The following is a 20,369-nucleotide window of genomic DNA, read 5'->3' as shown; positions in this document are numbered from 1 at the left end:
ACACAGAGAAATCCCATCTCAAAAAACCCAAAATAAAACAAAACCAAAACCAACCAACCAACCAAACAAACAAACAAATGAAACCAAACAAAACAAAAAGTAGGGAGGGGAAGCAGAGGCTTCCTTTACACAGAAGCAGGTGTTTCAAGTGGATTTCCAAATTTCAAATTTGTGAACCTTTTGGTATTGTTTAAATGATCTACTCTCCACAAAACATCCCCACAAAACATTTATTTGTCCTTATTTCTTACATTTTTCTGCCTATCTTGGGTTCTTGGGTTCAGGTGGGAGATTCCTATTCAAAATCTATTGTGTCACTGGATGGCTCAAGTTGCCTGATACCCAGGATTAGTCACTCATATATGTTGAGCCTTATTTGGCCTGGACTGGAGCTTGTTGGAGCTCGTTGGAGTTTGTTAAACATCTGTCTTTCTCTCCATGGTCATCTTGAGCTTTCTTATCTCAGAAAACTGAGACTCGGAACAGCTGGCTTTCCTGTGTCTCAGTTTGGACATACTTTGTACTGAGTATATTCTTCCTGTTGGTTAAACAATGAGAAGTAGTAAAAGGCAAAAGATCAAAAGATTTGAAGAGCACAAAAGCCAGAATCGTCTAGCTGTTTTAGCCACTTGTTCCCACATTTACTGCCACACTTCTGCTATTGTATTTTTAGTTCCCAGGAGCTCATTCTGTTAATTCATTCCATAAATATGCACCGATCATCTACTATCTGCAGGTACTATTAATGATCAAGTTGAGGGGAAAAGCTTATTAATTATAGTGGAGAGAAAGGAAAGAAATTAATAAAAAAAGATAAATAAAACAATTTTATAGCATGGCTGAGAACTATTGGTTCTATGTGCAACAAAGTAGAGCAAATTAAAGAGAACAGTGCAGGGGAACAGACCACAATACCAGGCAGGATGAATTGAGCTGTGAATCTGGAAGATAGGATCTTGAAGTGGAAACTTAGTGGTTCTTTGGAAAGTTGGTTGTGTTGAATGGTATTTTGCTGGGGTGAACACATGAAAGAACATTTCACTGAAGCAGACAGAGGTGAAAGGATACACGATGAGGGGTTCTTCACGAATGACATGTGTGTACTGGTTCCCCATACATTGTATAGTTGAGCTCCTTTTGGCAGGACTCCATAGAGAGAAATGTACCAAAAAACTTCAGGTTGTGTGCCTCGGCTTCTTGCTGCTTCCACAAGCTCTAGCTATTGGCAGAGTGATGTCAGCTAAGACAGACTCAGGTGCTGAGTCACGACGTGTGGTGAGGTAAGACTCATGGAGGGCATGTGATGTTTGGAGGGAGTAGAAATAGAACGGACAGTGACAGAGGCTGAATTGGAACTAGCTGTGCAACGCTTGTTGGTCTCCAATCTGCTGATCTTCACTTCACCGTGAAGAGGCACAGCTGAGAACTCCTGGGGAACCTCCTGGTTCCTCCTGCTGACTTATGCCAATTTGGCTGAGGTCTGGTTGTTCCTGCTAGGTTGTGCCACTACTGTTGCTAACCCAACACTACTGAACTGGGCTGACTGCTGGTGCATCTGTGAAGTGTTTGTGAGTGGATTGAGCAGTCACTGCTGACCTGTGAACTGAACTGCTGATTTCCTGACAGTGCAGACGGGATTTGCTCCAAAGGTCCATTTCTAAACAGGGTCAATCCCTTCATATTCTTTCTCTTCTACTACCTCTGGTGGGTGGCGGCTAGAAGGGAGGGTAAAGTGCTTAAAAACCATCATTAAAAGTAAACATTAAAGAATTAAAGATACAAGATCTGAATAAAGATTTGTGCTCTTTCCCCCTTTTAAAGAAACGAATCAAACAGAAAACAAAACAGAACAACAACAACAACAACAACAAAAGTCAAAGGAAAACAAAGCAAAACACAGGAGATGTAGGAAGGGACCACACCATGATATGAGCAGTGTAACACATGGTCCACGAGGGGCTATATTTGCAGGTTATCTTCTAAGAACATGACCTTCTCATATTTTAGCAGCGTGGGCTTAGAATGAGTGAATATCAGAACAAAACTAGAGATTCAGAAAAAAATAAGTTGCAAGTTAGTAGGGTAATTGTATTTAGTCTTGAGTCTTACTTGCCTAGGATTTTCTGCAGGCCCTGAAATCATTTTTTGTTGTTGCAGGGTAGAAGATCCTTCAGGAAATTTAGTGGTTTATATCCAAGATTCCAGGAATTGCAGCGCTGGAGTGATCCCAGAAGTTGTTTGTGCTGTCTCCATACCTCAAAGAAGAAGAAACTAAAATCTGAAGCAATTAGTCAAGTTCAAAGGAATCAGGGTTAGTACTTAGGTTTCTTCGGTCTTCTTTCCTTTACTTGGATGATGTGAACTTTGTGGGCAAAGGTACATTAATTGTTGGATGATGCTTGAACTCATACAAATATAGTAAATAAAGTGGTGTCCATGGTACTTGGACATAAATTTAATTTATGACCTGGTAAGGTAAATAGGCCATGATCCTAATCATATTTGTCAAACTATCTCCCTTAGATATACTGCATGCATTTCTTCATTTTACTTGGTGATCTATCCATAAAACCAAATATACTTTCATTGTGTCATTAATTGGGGAAGACTTAAGTGGATCTTGTTTCATAGTGTTGAGTCTGGAAGTTTTTTGACAATGGCTTTCAGGTTTCAGCTGATGCTAAGTGATAAGTCTGATGTTAGAACAGCCAGGAGAAAACAGGGATGAGAAATAACTAGAATACACTAGTCATGATATTCCTAAGAAATATGTTCAAGTATTTAGAATATAGATCTATTCATTTCTTCTAGAACTAAGAGTTATGGTTTGGATGGAAGGGAAAATGAGTGAATACTTTATTAGTTTCCTTGACTCTTGTGGAGTTCAAGTAATGTTCAGTGATGAATCCCAGATTCAAAGCTTGAACTGGGGCTGAGTCCACAGTGTTCAATTACTTATCAGAAATCTTGTTGTTTTGGCAACAGACAAACCCATATGATTAGCAGAAGCAGCTGTAGACCAGATGGAACCGGTAAATCTGGCTGAGCTCTAGTTTCAAGAAACTTCTGTGCTGACGAGGGAAGCATATGCTTAGCTGCACTCTGGTCTCCATCTAAGCAAGACCAATTCTGCCATTCTTTAACTGATCTAGATTCTCTCCATCACCCATTCAAACTTCATATGGGCTCGGCTTCCCAATTTAAGTTTTCATGCAACTTTCTTTGCCTACTCTAGCCTACGCTGGCCACATAGCCCTCAGCCCTTATCTATTCTTTCCGAGTTAATATTTGATCGGTATCAGTGACTACACATCCCAATTACCTGGAGTTATCTAAAAAAAAATCCTTATATCCAACTGGGGCCCAGAACAATTAAATTCAAATGTAAGATCCACTCATCTGCATAATTTTAAACTTCCCTAGTGGTTTTAGTCTATAGTTGACTTAACCAAACTTGCTCTATATATACTGTCTCGTTTATATGTCCTATGGTCCTTAGCTTGTTCAGGATGGTGACCTACAAACATGGATGGTTAACTCATGCCTGGGGAAGCCAAACTGCCTGTCAATTGAGTGCGTTGTCATCCCACCTCTTTAACAGTTGGAACAAGCAATGATGAAGATAGTAACTTTTGGATTAAAATGAGTTAAGGTCCTGGCTCCACTACTCAGTTGTATGACCTAAAGCAAATTCGATGGTTAATCTTAGTTGCCAATGTAATGAGATTTAGAATTATCTGAGAAGAGGGGTCCTTGGGAATGTCTAGGAGGAATTATCTTGATCAGCTTAACTGAGCTTGGAAGACCCACCCACTGTGGTGGTGCTGAGCTCCTCTGCGCCAGGTGGGATCCTAGAGTATAGAAGTAGAGAGAAGGAACTAAGGAGGCTTTCATCCCTTCCTATTTCCCGATATAGATGCAATGTAGCCAGTGGCTTCAAGTTCTTTCTACCTTGATTTCCCTGCCATGATTGACAATACCTTTGACCTGCAAGCCAAAATAAACCCTTTATTTCTGAAGTTACTTTTGTCAAATTATTTTGCTGTGTTGATTGAAAATGTAACTAAACCAAGCATTTAGTTCTGTGACATTCTGTGACAAACCCAACCGTGTGGTTCTGGGATCTTTGGAACTCTTTCATGGCTAGAATGTGGAGGAGTTTGGTGTTCTGGGCAAGAAAAACTCTAGTACGTTGGAAGCAGACCAATTCTTGTAGAGCTTGGAAGATGCTGAGATAAACATGGACAGTGGAGGCTCAGCTCATGATGCTTTAGAGGACAACAAGGAATCTATTAGGAACTAGACTAGGCTTATTCATATATTTGGCCAAGAATCTGGCTTCAACCCACCTTTGTCCTGAGAACCTGAATGAGGATGGAATTGGGACCAGCTAAATATAAATCCTCCTTTCCTGTCATTTATTTTGTGCAATTATTTTATTGCAGCACCTTGGATACTAACTAGAAACAGAAAAAGATTGGTACCAGGGACTGGGGTTATTATTGTGATAAACCTGGCCATGCATTTCTTAGGCCAGTGGAATTGGTTAGGAGGAGAAAGGTGGACTAGAAAAGCCTTCAAGAGCTGTAAGCAAAGTCATTTTGCTGAGAACTAGGAAAACGAGAATGAAGAGAAAAACAGAGACAGTGGGGGCCTGGTTCATGAGGCAAACAAGTACTTTATTGGGAACTGGAATACCTTATCAGCAGCTGCAGTATCAGAAACATCTATGTGATGTTTTGGAAAGACTTTAGTTTCATTCTGCCTTCATCTTAACTCAAGGGAAGTGGAATTCAAGGGCAAATGACTAAGTTTTTTTGGAAGAGGAAATGTCAAACCTGAGATCATTCAGGGTGGTGCTGTAAAAGCTGCCGTAGGGACTGGAGAGATGGTTCCATGCTTAAGAGCATTTGCTGCTCTTGCAAAGGACCCAGTTTTGATTCCAAGCATCTATATAGCTCATTACCATCCTTTTTTTTAAATTGTCAATATATTGTCTTTATTATTTTTTTTTATTAACTTGAGTATTTCTTATATACATTTCGGAGCTGGGGACCGAACCCAGGGCCTTGCGCTTCCTAGGCAAGCGCTCTACCACTGAGCTAAAACCCCAACTCTTATATACATTTCTAGTGTTATTCCCTTTCCCGGTTTCCGGGCAAACATCCCCCTCCCCCCTCCCCTTCCTTATGGGTGTTCCCCTCCCAACCCTCCCCCCATTGCCGCCCTCCCCCCATAGTCTAGTTCACTGGGGGTTCAGTCTTAGCAGGACCCAGGGCTTCCCCTTCCACTGGTGCTCTTACTAGGATATTCATTGCTACCTATGGGGTCAGAGTCCAGGGTCAGTCCATGTATAGTATTTAGGTAGTGGCTTAGTCCCTGGAAGCTCTGGTTGCTTGACATTGTTGTACTTTTGGGGTCTCGAGCCCCTTCAAGCTCTTCCAGTTCTTTCTCTGATTCCTTCAACGGGGGACCTATTCTCAGTTCAGTGGTTTGCTGCTGGCATTCGCCTCTGTATTTGCTGTATTCTGGCTGTGTCTCTCAGGAGCGATCTACATCCGGCTCCTGTCGGTCTGCACTTCTTTGCTTCATCCATCTTGTCTAATTGGGTGGCTGTATATGTATGGGCCACATGTGGGGCAGTCTCCGAATGGGTGTTCCTTCAGTCTCTGTTTTAATCTTTGCCTCTCCCTTCCCTGCCAAGGGTATTCTTTTTCCTCATTTAAAGAAGGAGTGAAGCATTCACATTTTGATCATCCGTCTTGAGTTTCGTTTGTTCTAGGGATCTAGGGTAATTCAAGCATTTGGCTAAAAGCCACTTATCAATGAGTGCATACCATGTACGTCTTTCTGTGATTGGGTTAGCTCACTCAGGATGATATTTTCCAGTTCCAACCATTTGCCTACGAATTTCATAAACTCGTTGTTTTTGATAGCTGAGTAATATTCCATTGTGTAGATGTACCACATTTTCTGTATCCATTCCTCTGTTGAAGGGCATCTGGGTTCTTTCCATTTTCTGGCTATTATAAATAAGGCTGCGATGAACATAGTGGAGCACGTGTCTCTTTTATATGTTGAGGCATCTTTTGGGTATATGCCCAAGAGAGGTATAGCTGGATCCTCAGGCAGTTCAATGTCCAATTTTCTGAGGAACCTCCAGACTGATTTCCAGAATTGTTTTACCAGTCTGCAATCCCACCAACAATGGAGGAGTGTTCCTCTTTCTCCACATCCTCGCCAGCATCTGCTGTCACCTGAGTTTTTGATCTTAGCCATTCTCACTGGTGTGAGGTGAAATCTCAGGGTTGTTTTGATTTGCATTTCCCTTATGACTAAAGATGTTGAACATTTCTTTAGGTGTTTCTCAGCCATTCTGCATTCCTCAGCTGTGAATTCTTTGTTTAGCTCTGAACCCCATTTTTAATAGGGTTATTTGTTTCCCTGCATTCTAACTTCTTGAGTTCCTTGTATATTTTGGATATAAGGCCTCTATCTGTTGTAGGATTGGTAAAGATCTTTTCCCAATCTGTTGGTTGCCGTTTTGTCCTAACCACAGTGTCCTTTGCCTTACAGAAGCTTTGCAGTTTTATGAGATCCCATTTGTCGATTCTTGATCTTAGAGCATAAGCCATTGGTGTTTTGTTCAGGAAATTTTTTCCAGTGCCCATGTGTTCCAGATGCTTCCCTAGTTTTTCTTCTATTAGTTTGAGTGTGTCTGGTTTGATGTGGAGGTCCTTGATCCACTTGGACTTAAGCTTTGTACAGGGTGATAAGGATGGATCGATCTGCATTCTTCTACATGTTGCCCTCCAGTTGAACCAGCACCATTTGCTGAAAATGCTATCTTTTTTCCATTGGATGGTTTTGGCTCCTTTGTCAAAAATCAAGTGACCATAGGTGTGTGGGTTCATTTCTGGGTCTTCAATTCTATTCCATTGGTCTATCTGTCTGTCTCTGTACCTCATGCAGTTTTTATCACTATTGCTCTGTAATACTGCTTGAGTTCAGGGATAGTGATTCCCCCTGAAGTCCTTTTATTGTTGAGGATAGCTTTAGCTATCCTGGGTTTTTTGTTATTCCAGATGAATTTGCAAATTGTTCTGTCTAACTCTTTGAAGAATTGGATTGGTATTTTGATAGGGATTGCATTGAATCTGTAGATTGCTTTTGGTAAAATGGCCATTTTTACTATATTAATCCTGCCAATCCATGAGCATGGGAGATCTTTCCATCTTCTGAGGTCTTCTTCAATTTCTTTCCTCAGTGTCTTGAAGTTCTTATTATACAGATCTTTTACTTGCTTGGTTAAAGTCACACCGAGGTACTTTATATTATTTGGGTCTATTATGAAGGGTGTCGTTTCTCTAATTTCTTTCTCGGCTTGTTTCTCTTTTGTATAGAGGAAGGCAACTGATTTATTTGAGTTAATTTTATACCCAGCCACTTTGCTGAAGTTGTTTATCAGCTTTAGTAGTTCTCTGGTGGAACTTTTGGGATCACTTAAATATACTATCATATCATCTGCAAATAGTGATATTTTGACTTCTTCTTTTCCGATCTGTATCCCCTTGATCTCCTTTTGTTGTCTTATTGCTCTGGCTAGAACTTCAAGAACTATATTGAATAAGTAGGGAGAGAGTGAGCAGCCTTGTCTAGTCCCTGATTTTAGTGGGATTGCTTCAAGTTTCTCTCCATTTAGTTTAATGTTAGCAACTGGTTTGCTGTATATGGCTTTTACTATGTTTAGGTATGGGCCTTGAATTCCTATTCTTTCCAGGACTTTTATCATGAAGGGGTGTTGAATTTTGTCAAATGCTTTCTCAGCATCTAATGAAATGATCATGTGGTTCTGTTCTTTCAGTTTGTTTATATAATGGATCACGTTGATGGTTTTCCTTATATTAAACCATCCCTGCATGCCTGGGATGAAGCCAACTTGATCATGGTGGATGATTGTTTTGATGTGCTCTTGGATTCGGTTTGCCAGAATTTTATTGAGTATTTTTGCGTCGATATTCATAAGGGAAATTGGTCTGAAGTTCTCTTTCTTTGTTGTGTCTTTGTGTGGTTTAGGTATAAGAGTAATTGTGGCTTCGTAGAAGGAATTCGGTAGTGCTCCATCTGTTTCAATTTTGTGGAATAGTTTGGATAATATTGGTATGAGGTCTTCTATGAAGGTTTGATAGAATTCTGCACTAAACCCGTCTGGACCTGGGCTCTTTTTGGTTGGGAGACCTTTAATGACTGCTTCTATTTCCTTCGGAGTTATGGGGTTGTTTAACTGGTTTATCTGTTCCTGATTTAACTTCGGTACCTGGTATCTGTCTAGGAAATTGTCCATTTCCTGAAGGTTTTCAAGTTTTGTTGAATATAGGTTTTTATAGTAAGATCTGATGATTTTTTGATTTTCCTCTGAATCTGTAGTTATGTCTCCCTTTTCATTTCTGATTTTGTTAATTTGGACACACTCTCTGTGTCCTCTCGTTAGTCTGGCTAAGGGTTTATCTATCTTGTTGATTTTCTCAAAGAACCAAATTTTGGTTCTGTTGATTCTTTCTATGGTCCTTTTTGTTTCTACTTGGTTGATTTCAGCTCTGAGTTTGATTATTTCCTGCCTTCTACTCCTCCTGGGTGTATTTGCTTCTTTTTGTTCTAGAGCTTTTAGGTGTGCTGTCAAGCTGCTGACATATGCTCTTTCCTGTTTCTTTCTGCAGGCACTCAGCGCTATGAGTTTTCCTCTTAGCACAGCTTTCATTGTGTCCCATAAGTTTGGGTATGTTGTATCTTCATTTTCATTAAATTCTAAAAAGTTTTTAATTTCTTTCTTTATTTCTTCCTTGACCAGGTTATCATTGAGTAGAGCATTGTTCAATTTCCACGTATATGTGGGCATTCTTCCCTTATTGTTATTGAAGACCAATTTTAGGCCGTGGTGGTCCGATAGCACGCATGGGATTATTTCTATCTTTCTGTACCTGTTGAGGCCCGTTTTTTGACCAATTATATGGTCAATTTTGGAGAAAGTACCATGAGGAGCTGAGAAGAAGGTATATCCTTTTGCTTTAGGATAGAATGTTCTATAAATATCCGTTAAGTCCATTTGGCTCATGACTTCTCGTAGTCTGTCGACATCACTGTTTAATTTCTGTTTCCATGATCTGTCCATTGATGAGAGGGGGGTGTTGAAATCTCCCACTATTATTGTGTGAGGTGCAATGTGTGTTTTGAGCTTTAGTAAGGTTTCTTTTACGTATGTAGGTGCCCTTGTATTTGGGGCATAGATATTTAGGATTGAGAGTTCATCTTGGTGGATTTTTCCTTTGATGAATATGAAGTGTCCTTCCTTATCTTTTTTGATGACTTTTAGTTGGAAATTGATTTTATTTGATATTAGAATGGCTACTCCAGCTTGCTTCTTCTGACCATTTGCTTGGAAAGTTGTTTTCCAGCCTTTCACTCTGAGGTAGTGTCTGTCTTTGTGTCTGAGGTGTGTTTCCTGTAGGCAGCAGAATGGAGGGTCCTCGTTGCGTATCCAGTTTGTTAATCTATTTCTTTTTATTGGGAAGTTGAGGCCATTGATATTGAGAGATATTAAGGAATAGTGATTATTGCTTCCCGTTATATTCATATTTGGATGTGAGGTTATGTTTGTGTGCTTTCATTCTCTTTGTTTTGTTGCCAAGACGATTAATTTCTTGCTTCTTCTAGGGTATAGCTTGCCTCCTTATGTTGGGCTTTACCATTTATTATCCTTTGTAGTGCTGGATTTGTAGAAAGATATTGTGTAAATTTGGTTTTGTCATGGAATATCTTGGTTTCTCCATCAATGTTAATTGAGAGTTTTGCTGGATACAGTAACCTGGGCTGGCATTTGTGTTCTCGTAGGGTCTGTATGACATCAGTCCAGGATCTTCTGGCCTTCATAGTTTCTGGCGAGAAGTCTGGTGTGATTCTGATAGGTCTGCCTTTATATATTACTTGACCTTTTTCCCTTACTGCTTTTAATATTCTTTCTTTATTTTGTGTGTTTGGTGTTTTGACAATTATGTGACGGGAGGTGTTTCTTTTCTGGTCCAATCTATTTGGAGTTCTGTAGGCTTCTTGTATGTCTATGGGTATCTCTTTTTTTAGGTTAGGGAAGTTTTCTTCTATGATTTTGTTGAATATATTTAATGGTCCTTTGAGCTGGGAGTCTTCACTCTCTTCTATACCTATTATCCTTAGGTTTGATCTTCTCATTGAGTCCTGGATTTCCTGTATGTTTTGGACCAGTAGCTTTTTCCGCTTTACATTATCTTTGACAGTTGAGTCAATGATTTCTATGGAATCTTCTGCTCCTGAGATTCTCTCTTCCATCTCTTGTATTCTGTTGGTGAAGCTTGTATCTACAGCTCCTTGTCTCTTCTTTTGGTTTTCTATATCCAGGGTTGTTTCCATGTGTTCTTTCTTGATTGCTTCTATTTCCATTTTTAATTCCTTCAACTGTTTGATTGTGTTTTCCTGGAATTCTTTCAGGGATTTTTGTGTCTCCTCTCTATGGGCTTCTACTTGTTTATTTATGTTTTCCTGGAATTCTTTCAGGGATTTTTGTGTCTCCTCTCTATGGGCTTCTACTTGTTTATTTATGTTTTCCTGGAATTCTTTCAGGGATTTTTGCGATTCTTTCAGGCATTTTTGCGATTCCTCTCTGTAGGCTTCTACTTGTTCTCTAAGGGAGTTCTTCACGTCTTTCTTGAAGTCCTCCAGCATCATGATCAAAAATGATTTTGGAACTAGATCTTGCTTTTCTGGTGTGTTTGGATATTCCATGTTTGTTTTGATGGGAGAATTGGGCTCTGATGGTGCCATGTAGTCTTGGTTTCTGTTGCTTGGGTTCCTGCGCTTGCCTCTCGCCATCAGATTATCTCTAGTGTTACTTTGTTCTGCTATTTCTGACAGTGGCTAGACTGTCCTATAAGCCTGTGTGTCAGGAGTGCTGTAGACCTGTTTTCCTCTCTTTCAGTCAGTTATGGGGACAGAGTGTTCTGCTTTCGGGCGTGTAGTTTTTCCTCTCTACAGGTCTTCAGCTGTTCCTGTGGGCCTGTGTCTTGAGTTCACCAGGCAGCTTTCTTGCAGCAGAAAAGTTGGTCTTACCTGTGGTCCCGGGGCTCAAGTTCGCTCGTGGGGTGCTGCCCACGGGCTCTCTGCAGCGGCAGCAACCAGGAAGACCTGTGCTGCCGTTTCTGGGAGCTTCAGTGCACCAAGGTTCCAGATGGTCTTTGGCTTTTTCCTCTGGCGTCCGAGATGTGTGTGCAGAGAGCAGTCTCTTCTGGTTTCCCAGGCTTGTCTGCCTCTCTGAAGGTTCAGCTCTCCCTCCCACGGGATTTGGGTGCAGAGAACTGTTTATCCGGTCTGTTTCCTTCTGGTTCTGGTGGTGTCTCAGGCACAGGGGTCCTGCCGCTCCTGGGCCCTCCCCCACGGGAGCCCAGAGGCCTTATACAGTTTCCTCTTGGGCCAGGGATGTGGGCAGGGGTGAGCAGTGTTGGTGGTCTCTTCTGCTCTGCAGCCTCAGGAGTGCCCACCTGACCAGGCGGTTGGGTCTCTCTCTCACCGGGTCTGGGGGCAGAGACGCTCATTATCATCCTTATATACAGTTCCGTGGAATCCTATGTTTCTGACTTCTAAGGGCACCAGACATACAGATGATTCATGCATGCACATGCAGGCAAATACTCATCACATAGAATAAATCTTAAAATGGAGAAAGTAAGTGCAGTCGTTAAAGAGATTACCCAAACTGAAATTTCCTGACTTACACTGGGACAATAGGAAAGATGTATCATGCTTTCAACCTTGACCCTTTGGACTCAGATGTTTACATTAGATGTCCAGGATGCTGGACATGGAATTGTAACATTTGGTGTTCCTGCTAGATTTCTGGTTTGGTTTGGTCTGTTTGCTTCTTACAATGTCCTGGTTTTTCTATTATGGAATGGAAATGTTTATGCAACTGTATGTGGGAAATATGAAACTTTTTTTAAATAAGAGGCTACAGTTGACAGATTTCCTTGAGTTTCATTTGAAAACGGACTTTGGATGTTTAATCTGTTGAAATTGATAAAGATTATACATACTTTTGAACCTGCATCTTGCATTATGACATCATAAACGTAAGGTGTAGGAGACAAGAGGGGGAAGACTACGATTTAAAGTGACATGATTGAGTGTGTACTTAACAAAGGGAGGATCGCGATGGCTAATGTCAACTATCAACTTTACGGAATCTTGAATCAAGTGAGAAACTGGACATGTTCGAAGGGATTATCTTGTTTAGGTTATTGGAAGTGGAAAGACCCGTTCATCACTTCCTGCTCTGGATCTTAGGATGATACACAAAAGAAAATGAGCTGAGTCCAAGCATTCATCATTTTGCTTCTTGACTGTGGATGCAATATGGCCAGGCTCCCTCAGGCGCTCCATCACTTCCTTATCCTTACGGAGTGTAACTTGGTGCTGTGACCCAAAATAAACCTTTCTCCCTGAGGTTGATTGTGTCAGAGCGTTTTATCAGAGTAACAGGAAGTGTAGCCAAGGCAGAGAGTTAATTGAATTTTTGTGTTTCAGCTTAGCTAGTTATGAAATAAGGAAAAGTATGTTGCTTAAGTCATGAGGGTCTTAGGTCGGAGAATCTTTTTCGATGTGGTTAAAATTACCACATTAAATGTATTTGGCTAATTAATTTCTGGGCAATTAGTGTACATTGCTAATTATATCCACTTGGTTGTATAGCAGCTCTCTGGAATGTTTGATCTTTGCATGCCTAAGATTCTATGCCTACCGCATAGTAACCCTGCTTTCTTCTTTTAACAGCTATCATTCTATTTCGTGCTTTTATAAGTTTAACTATTTTAAGTACCTCACAGGGGTAGTAAAATCATCTGTATTTGTTCTTCCATGAATGTCTTATTTCACTTAGTGCAGTATCTTTAAGGTTTGTACATGTTACGGCCCATGTCATGAACTTCCAATAAGCTTTCTCTCTTTTGATGTTCTTCTGAGGAACACTCACGCACATGCATGCACGCACTCATACACATACACACTCACCCACTTGCACACACACGCACACACATGCTCTCTTCCCCCCACACCATATGTAGACACACTACAGTATCTCATAATTTTTTAGACTTTCTTCCTTCTTTATCCCCTTTGCTCAGTCTTTTTTATTTTTCGTTCCCTTGGAAGATGATTGTAAAGCCATCTCTTCTGTACCATCAAGTTTGCTCTTAAAGTCCCTTACTGGATTTTTCAAACCAATTATAGTTTTCTTCAGCACCAAAGATCTGTATTTGGTGCATGGAATTCTTTCTCTCTATTTAAAGTCTCACTGGCTTGTGCGCTGTCCCACTACATGAGTGGTTATGAAGATCCCTCTGGATTCATTGTCAGAAAACTTGCATCTTTTCATTTATTTATGGCAGACTTCTAGGAAGCTATTTTATTTCTCTAGGTTAGTATTTGTTTTCCTATATCTTTGTGTGCCCGTGGCCATATGCTCAGATGCACACATTAGCAAAAAGCATTTTCCCCCCAGGCTTCACCTACCTCACACAAAGATGCAGCTTTACCATTACCCGGCTTTCAGATTGTTTTGGGGGTTGTATTGTATTGTGAATGTAATGGTAATTCCCCATTTTCAATTTCCCTCTCTCTCTTCTTTCCCACTCCTTCCCTCTCCTTCACTCTCCCTTAAAACTTTTTTTGTTCTTTCTGTGCAGTAGTGCATGCTATCTTGAATTCTGATGGGAAGTTCAACTCTTTTGTTCTCAGCATACTCTTGCCAAATAGAGTGTGACTTGAAGTCACATCAAACAGAGATTAGAAGTCTCTGGAGAAGGTGGAACATTGCACACATGCCTTCCTGCTGCCTTTTTTCTGTCCAGAGAGCTGCTCCTCAGGTTCACTGGCTTGTCTCTGCTATTTTTGAGTCCCATGGAATATCTCAAGACCTCAGAGCCTATGTCTTTTTGTTCTCAGTGGTTTTCAGGTAAATACTATGTGCCAGGTCACATTAGCAGCCTAAATTGGGTGAGAAATAAACTAGTACTTTCCTGAGACCCCTGAAGAGCTGAGAATATTGCACACCTGACTCAACTCATTCTCTTTCCAATGAGAATCCAGAAGTTATGGAGTTTTATATTTTCTTTCCTTCCTAAGCTCAGAAGGAAGTGATGAGAAATGGTGAGCATGTGTTCTTTTTGGGTAACATCTTGTCAGAGTTAATATCCAGATAAGAGAAACACTAGATCCTTTTGCAGTCTACCCAGGAAATAAATGCTAGACCTGTGTCTCAGACTTCTTTCCTTCCCTGGGTTGCTGTTTGTACCTAGGAATTATTTCCTAACACAGGGTCCCTGGTTATCTTATGCTCCTGTAGGATTCAAGAGTTGTTCATGGAGTTTCTGGATTTACCTCAAAGGAATTGTTTCAAATATTGTTGATTTGGTGTCTCTCTGTGGTAGTTATCAACACAGCCCAGCATGTTTGAAGATAGGTCAGTCATGTAGAAATGTTAAAAGGCTCGGTACCCCCATTACTGAAGCCATCCCTCAAAGGTGAGTATCAATGCAGGGAAGACTTGTAAAGTACCTTTCATTTAGTAAGCATTCCATAATTTTTCTGTTTCTTCTGTTCCCCTGCTGTCAGGAAGCAGACATTCTTTTTTACCTTGTAGTCTCTACTCTTATTTCTCTTCAAAGATTGAGAGAATCACACAGGGAGTGTTAAATAACACACATCCTAGTATATTGAATTCAGTGTCAAAGAGGAAAGAGAACTAAAAATGAACCATGTTTGTTTCATCCGAATCACTAATATGCTGCTGGTGTGATTATGATTTCCTCTATGAGATGGGCATGAGGAGTGATAGAGCCTCATAGCAGCTTCCAAGCAGCACGGTCCACGGGTGTGGTGTGCAGATCCCTAATCCAGAAAGAAGACTATCGTAATTTATAAAACCAATCTTATTGAGTCATTACCTCATGACAAACAATAATAGAGACAGTTATTATTGAACCTAGTTAAATGCCATTTATGTTCTGGGACAATTTGTGGGCAAGTGTGCTCACCAGTGCAGGTCCCTAGAGAAGCCATGGGCTGATATTGAGAAGCTTCCTCAATTACTCTCTGCCCTTATATATTTGTATTTTTAATTTGTGCGTGTGTGTGTGTGTGTGTGTGTGTGTGTGTATGTGTGTGTCTGTGTGTGTGTGTGTGTGTGTGTACACGTCCACAGAGGTCAGATAGATGGAGAAACAGATGGTTGTGAGCCACTTGACAAGGGTACTGGAAACTGAACTGGGGTCCTCTGTCAGAGCTCTTAAATTCTAAGTTATCTCCCCCCGTACTTGCCACCACATTTTTCATATAGACCTGGAGCTTACCATTTTAGCAAGAAGAGCAAACCAGCAAGACCGTATGATCTTCTGACTGTGCCCTCCAATATGTGGGTTACCGAAATTTTACCGCATGGGGATTTACATGGAGGGTGGGTGTCTGAACTCTGGTCCTGCTCAATGTTCAGAGAGTACTTTAGTTATTAATGTATCTCCCCCAGTCCTTACTAGGATGTTATAGTAAGACAAGCACTATTTGGTTTTAGACTCATACTAAGAGGTGGTTTTTGAGCGAGAGCATAGGATGTGTATATTCATATTCTTATATGGCCATGTTATATGTCACTATAGCAATTTCTAGAATAATATCTGAGTTAAGGTGCTATATCTGAACTAGAACATTTTTGAGAGTCAAGGGACACTAGAAATAATTATGCTATGATAACAGGTATCCTATCTCAGAACTCTGTCATCTGGACTATGTTAACAAAGAAATTGTATACATTGATGACTTTTACAGTGACACATCCACACAAACATCCACTCAGGGTAGGAGGAAGATACCAATTTTTGTTTGAAGATCCCTCTCTTGTTCTGCCTAAAGCTGTCTCCAATGTGGTTCCCTGTGCCTGTTCTCCTATGTTTCTGAATGTTTATACATCTCTGGCAAAGACTGACTGATAAAGACCAGGCTAAAAATGGTTCTTGTTATTGGACATGAGTTTAATAAAAGTCTGCAACAATTTTATGGAGTTAAAATTTTAAGATGCTTTTTTTTTCTGAAAAGAAACCAATGTTGCAGGGAGAATGAACTTTATTTTCAGTTGTAATGATAAAGTTTATAGCTACAATTACGCCTATATGTCTATTTTCTATATCATCTGTCTGTTCATTTGAGTGTCCTCTTCTACATCCAACTAGTTAGAGATTTCTGTGTGAAGCATGACTTCCTCTGCTGGGAGTTTAAAGAGAAATTTAGCATCCATAGCAGTGTTCAGTAGAACCCCATTGGAAGTACTCTCTAGTTATTGCCCTGCCACCACCAACCCCATGGTGATGATGGTGCATAATTGCCTTTTAAACATTGTTCCAGAATTTTCCCCAAAGCCCCAAGGAGGTTTCTATTTTTAAACTGACAACTTCTGGAACATTTTACATAGTTAAGGCCCCAAGAGTAAAGCATAGTTTGTGAAAGTTGTTACTTTCCTTAAGTCAGAAACTACCTCAGTTTCCAACATTTGCAAGTCTGCTGAATTACTGCAGTTATTTGAGGCTGTCTTTTTTTTTTGTATATTTTACATTCCTATTTTTAATTTTTTTGCAGAGCAGATTCTCAAGCTGTTGTTACCCCACAGGATCCATGCTAAATCCTGATCTTCCCTTTCTACTGTCTTCTCATTGTCCTTCATTATAAAAGTGGTCTTGAAATAGAAGCACTGGGCTCAGGAGGGTTGTGGTCTTGAGCACTTTTTTACATGGTAGACCAAGGAATCTGGCCTTGGAATGCACTGGCTCACTGACCACTCCCCGGGTCTTAGAATGATGTTACTTTGAATTTCCTGCATTCTTTCCTTTGCAGCTGAGTATATGTTTGTGTGTGGATGTCACAAACCTTGAATACAGCTAGAGGCAAGACTGGAGACAATGAATGCGAAGAATTTATCTCTCTGGCAAAAGGAAGTCTGGTTAAAACCATCTGTCTAGTTTTCCAAATAACATATTTTATTCTCCTTTCTTATTGAAATTTTTACTTCCTAACAGATCACCTCTCATAAAAGCCGTATATGAAAATAACTACAGCAAGGGGATTAAATAGAATTCATCTTTTGGAGAAGCCTATTTAAAAAAGAAGAAGAATCTTCATTAGAGACCTTTGCCTGACTCCTAAATCCTTGGTTAATGTGAGTCTGCTTTCCTTTATTTTGAGCCTGAATGCCTGGATTCAGTTACAATGAGAGAATTAGCATCAGTGGACTCCGTGGGTACACAAAGCTCTTTGAGACTCAGGGAATCTGGACTACACAGTGGGGAAGGGCCCTGTCTCTGAGTTGTCATTTTGAGTTTGAATTCCTAAGACTCACCCCCACTGGGGTTTCTGGCATGCTGCCCACATTTTCGTTTTCTCATCTATGCAATTAGAGTAATGAAAATGTAAGTCACACGGTTTGTTGTGAAGTTAAGTGAAATAAAGGCATAGAGCCCAGTATCTGGCACTAAAATGTGATGCATAGAAGGCATGTTTCCCATTTATGAAACGAGGACAGATGCGAGGAGTGACCTTGCCACCCTGCTCGGCTCATTTCCTTCTGCAGCATCTCCTTTCTCAGAGCTCCGGACAGCAAACGTTCACATTGCAATTCAAACGGAATCTCTTGCAAGTTTGAGGATCATTAAATGACTAGCCTCTGTGTGTGTGTGTGTGTGTGTGTGTGTGTGTGTGTGTGTGTGTGTTTCTTCTTCTAACAATTGCTGTTTCTCAGCTCTTGTCGATGTGGTTACAGGACCATTATTAAATAAATGTGCCTCGAACAAAAGCAGCAACAAGACCACAGACAAAGATGCATAGACAGAACACCGATGCTTATTAGCAAGGAGCTTGCGTATTTCTTCCCAGGCAAAAATTCTCATACAGCTTTGATTTATTACAATGCGTCTAACATAATTTTGTTCTATTTTATAGGAATAATAACTTGCACAGAATGTTACCTGTCAGGTATTGTGCTAAATACTTTGTGAGGACTAGGTCTTCTGTTCCTTATTACATCACCTGATCAGTGAGGGAGAAAAATGGAATTAAAAAGGGATCATGACACACAGCCAGCAAGTGGCAGGGCTGGCATCTGGGAACTTGGCTTTGGGTTGTTTCCATTGATAATGGGATTACTGTACCCTTCTACCTAGATGCTGCAACTTATGCAGACTATCTGCTTTCAATAGATAGTTTAAAATACTGGTTGCTGTGGCTAAAGATTGATGCCTATATAATTTTTCTTAGTAAAAATCTTTAATAAGAAGGTCGTACACAGGCTTCACCGGACACAGACACTCCATACTCTATTTCACAGCTGTATTTTACTGAAAGAAGAGGGTCAACTTTGGATTGATCCAGAGGATATTACAGGAAAGAGTCACATAGAAGTCTCTAGACTGGATGCCATATTTCTCCTTACAGACCAGGTTGTGTGGCTTTGCTGTAATAAATTGTAGCCATGGATATCATCCTATACCAAAAAGCAGGAGTCCCAGGGAAGCTGTGCATGGTAGGGGCAGAGAAATCATCCTAAAGCAGTCAAAACTAAACACCATTTGAAGGGGAGTGTGTTTTTAAAAACACTGCAGAAGGGATATGCTTTGGTGAGCTTCCTCTGGTATTGGTTGACATGGACCAGCAACAGGTTGTTCTGCAGGGTAAGGGTCTTCAGGTATACGGGGATTATGCAACATATAATATTGTTATATTATAGGGAAGGTTAGGGTCAGCATATCTTCCACAAGCTATGTCTATGCCAAATAAACTCATTAGGAGATACAGCATACAGGCTGCAAGTGAAAAATGTGACAAAGTCAGCAGAAAGCTATCGTACAGTAGAACAAAGTTATATGGAAGTTTATCAACCATGTTGCACAAATGGAGCACGGGATATCTCTCATGATGACTGCAGTCATCCAAGATGGGAAAACCAAGTTCCCAGGATCCAAAACTGCAGCTTCTCCAGGGCCTTGGTGCTAGGCCATTCCTGACATTGTCAAGCATGTTCCTGGATTTAGATGAGCATGCATTGCACCTGACACAACAGTAGTGGGAGATTTCAACACCCGCACTCTCAGCAATGGACAGATCATGGAAGCAGAAAATAAATAGAGACATAGAGAAACTAATGGAAGTTATTAACCAAATGGATTTGATCGATAGCTATAGAACATTTCATCCTAAAACAAACAAATATACCTTCTTCTCAGCACCTCATGATACTTTCTCCAAACTTGGCCATATAATCAGTCACAAAACAGGCCTCAACAGATACAAGAAGATTGAAATAATCCCATGCATCTTATCAGATCACCATGAGCTAAGGCTTGTCTTCCATAACAACAAAAAAGATAGAAAGCCCACATACACATGAAGTTAAACAATGCTCTACTCAATGGCAACTTGCTCAAGCAAGAAATAAAGAAATTAAAGACATTTTAGAATTTAATGAAAAGGAAGTCACAACATAACCAAACTTATGGGACACAATGAAAGCAGTGCTAAGAGGAAAACTCATAGCTCTAAGTGCCTCCAAAAAGAAACTGGGGAGAGCATACATTAGCAGCTTGACAGTCCACCTAAAAGCTCTAGAACAAAAAGAAGCAAATACACCCAAGAGGAGTAGATGGCAGGAAATAATCGAAAGCAGGGCTGAAATCAATCAAGTAGAAACAAAAAGAACTATATAAAGAATCGACAAAACCAGGAGCTGGTTCTTTGAGAAAATCAACAAGATAGATAAACCCTTAGCCAGTCTAACCAGAGGGCACAGAGAGGGTATCCAAATCAACAAAATCAGAAATGAAAAGAGAGACATAGCAACAGAATCTGAGGAAATTAAAAAAAATCATCAGATCCTACTACAAAAGCCTATATTCAACAAAACTGGAAAAATTTGGATGAAATAGGCAAAATTCTAGACACATACCAGGTACCAAAGTTAAATCAGGATCAGATAAACCATCTAAATAGTCCTATAACTCCTAAAGCAGTAGAAGAAGTCATTAAAAGTCTCCCAAACAAAAAAATCCCAGGACAAGATGGATTTAGTGCTGAATTCTATCAGACCTTCATAGAACACCTAATACCAATAAGCTTCAAACTATTCCACAAAATAGAAACAGAAGGGGCATTACCCAATTCCTTCTTTGAAGACACAATTATGCTTATACCTAAGCACACCGAGACCCAGTAAAGAAAGAGACTTTCAGACCAATTTCCCTAATGAATATTGGCAC

At 40.3% G+C, this 20,369-nt stretch overlaps 1 long non-coding RNA gene across 11 annotated transcripts in view; it reads left to right on the top strand.

The window, feature by feature from the left end:
- Positions 1 to 20,369, top strand: part of LOC102548951 (uncharacterized) — a 123,290-nt gene that overhangs the window by 36,836 nt on the left and 66,085 nt on the right. For 10 of the 11 annotated variants that reach the window (XR_015642994.1, XR_015642999.1, XR_015642995.1 and 7 more), the window contains 2 exons: positions 2,158 to 2,311; positions 17,142 to 17,281. This is a non-coding gene — a long non-coding RNA (uncharacterized LOC102548951). Of the gene's footprint in view, positions 1 to 1,497; positions 1,650 to 2,157; positions 2,312 to 17,141; positions 17,282 to 20,369 lie in introns of those variants that run through there. The other variant, XR_015643000.1, reaches the window with a different exon arrangement.

Source organism: Rattus norvegicus, chromosome 18 (assembly GCF_021556685.1).
Source record: "Rattus norvegicus strain SHRSP/BbbUtx chromosome 18, alternate assembly SHRSP_T2T, whole genome shotgun sequence".
In the NCBI taxonomy this organism is placed as follows: domain Eukaryota; kingdom Metazoa; phylum Chordata; class Mammalia; order Rodentia; family Muridae; genus Rattus; species Rattus norvegicus.
Note: the sequence above shows the minus strand (reverse complement) of the source record. Positions and strands in the feature narration are given on the sequence as shown.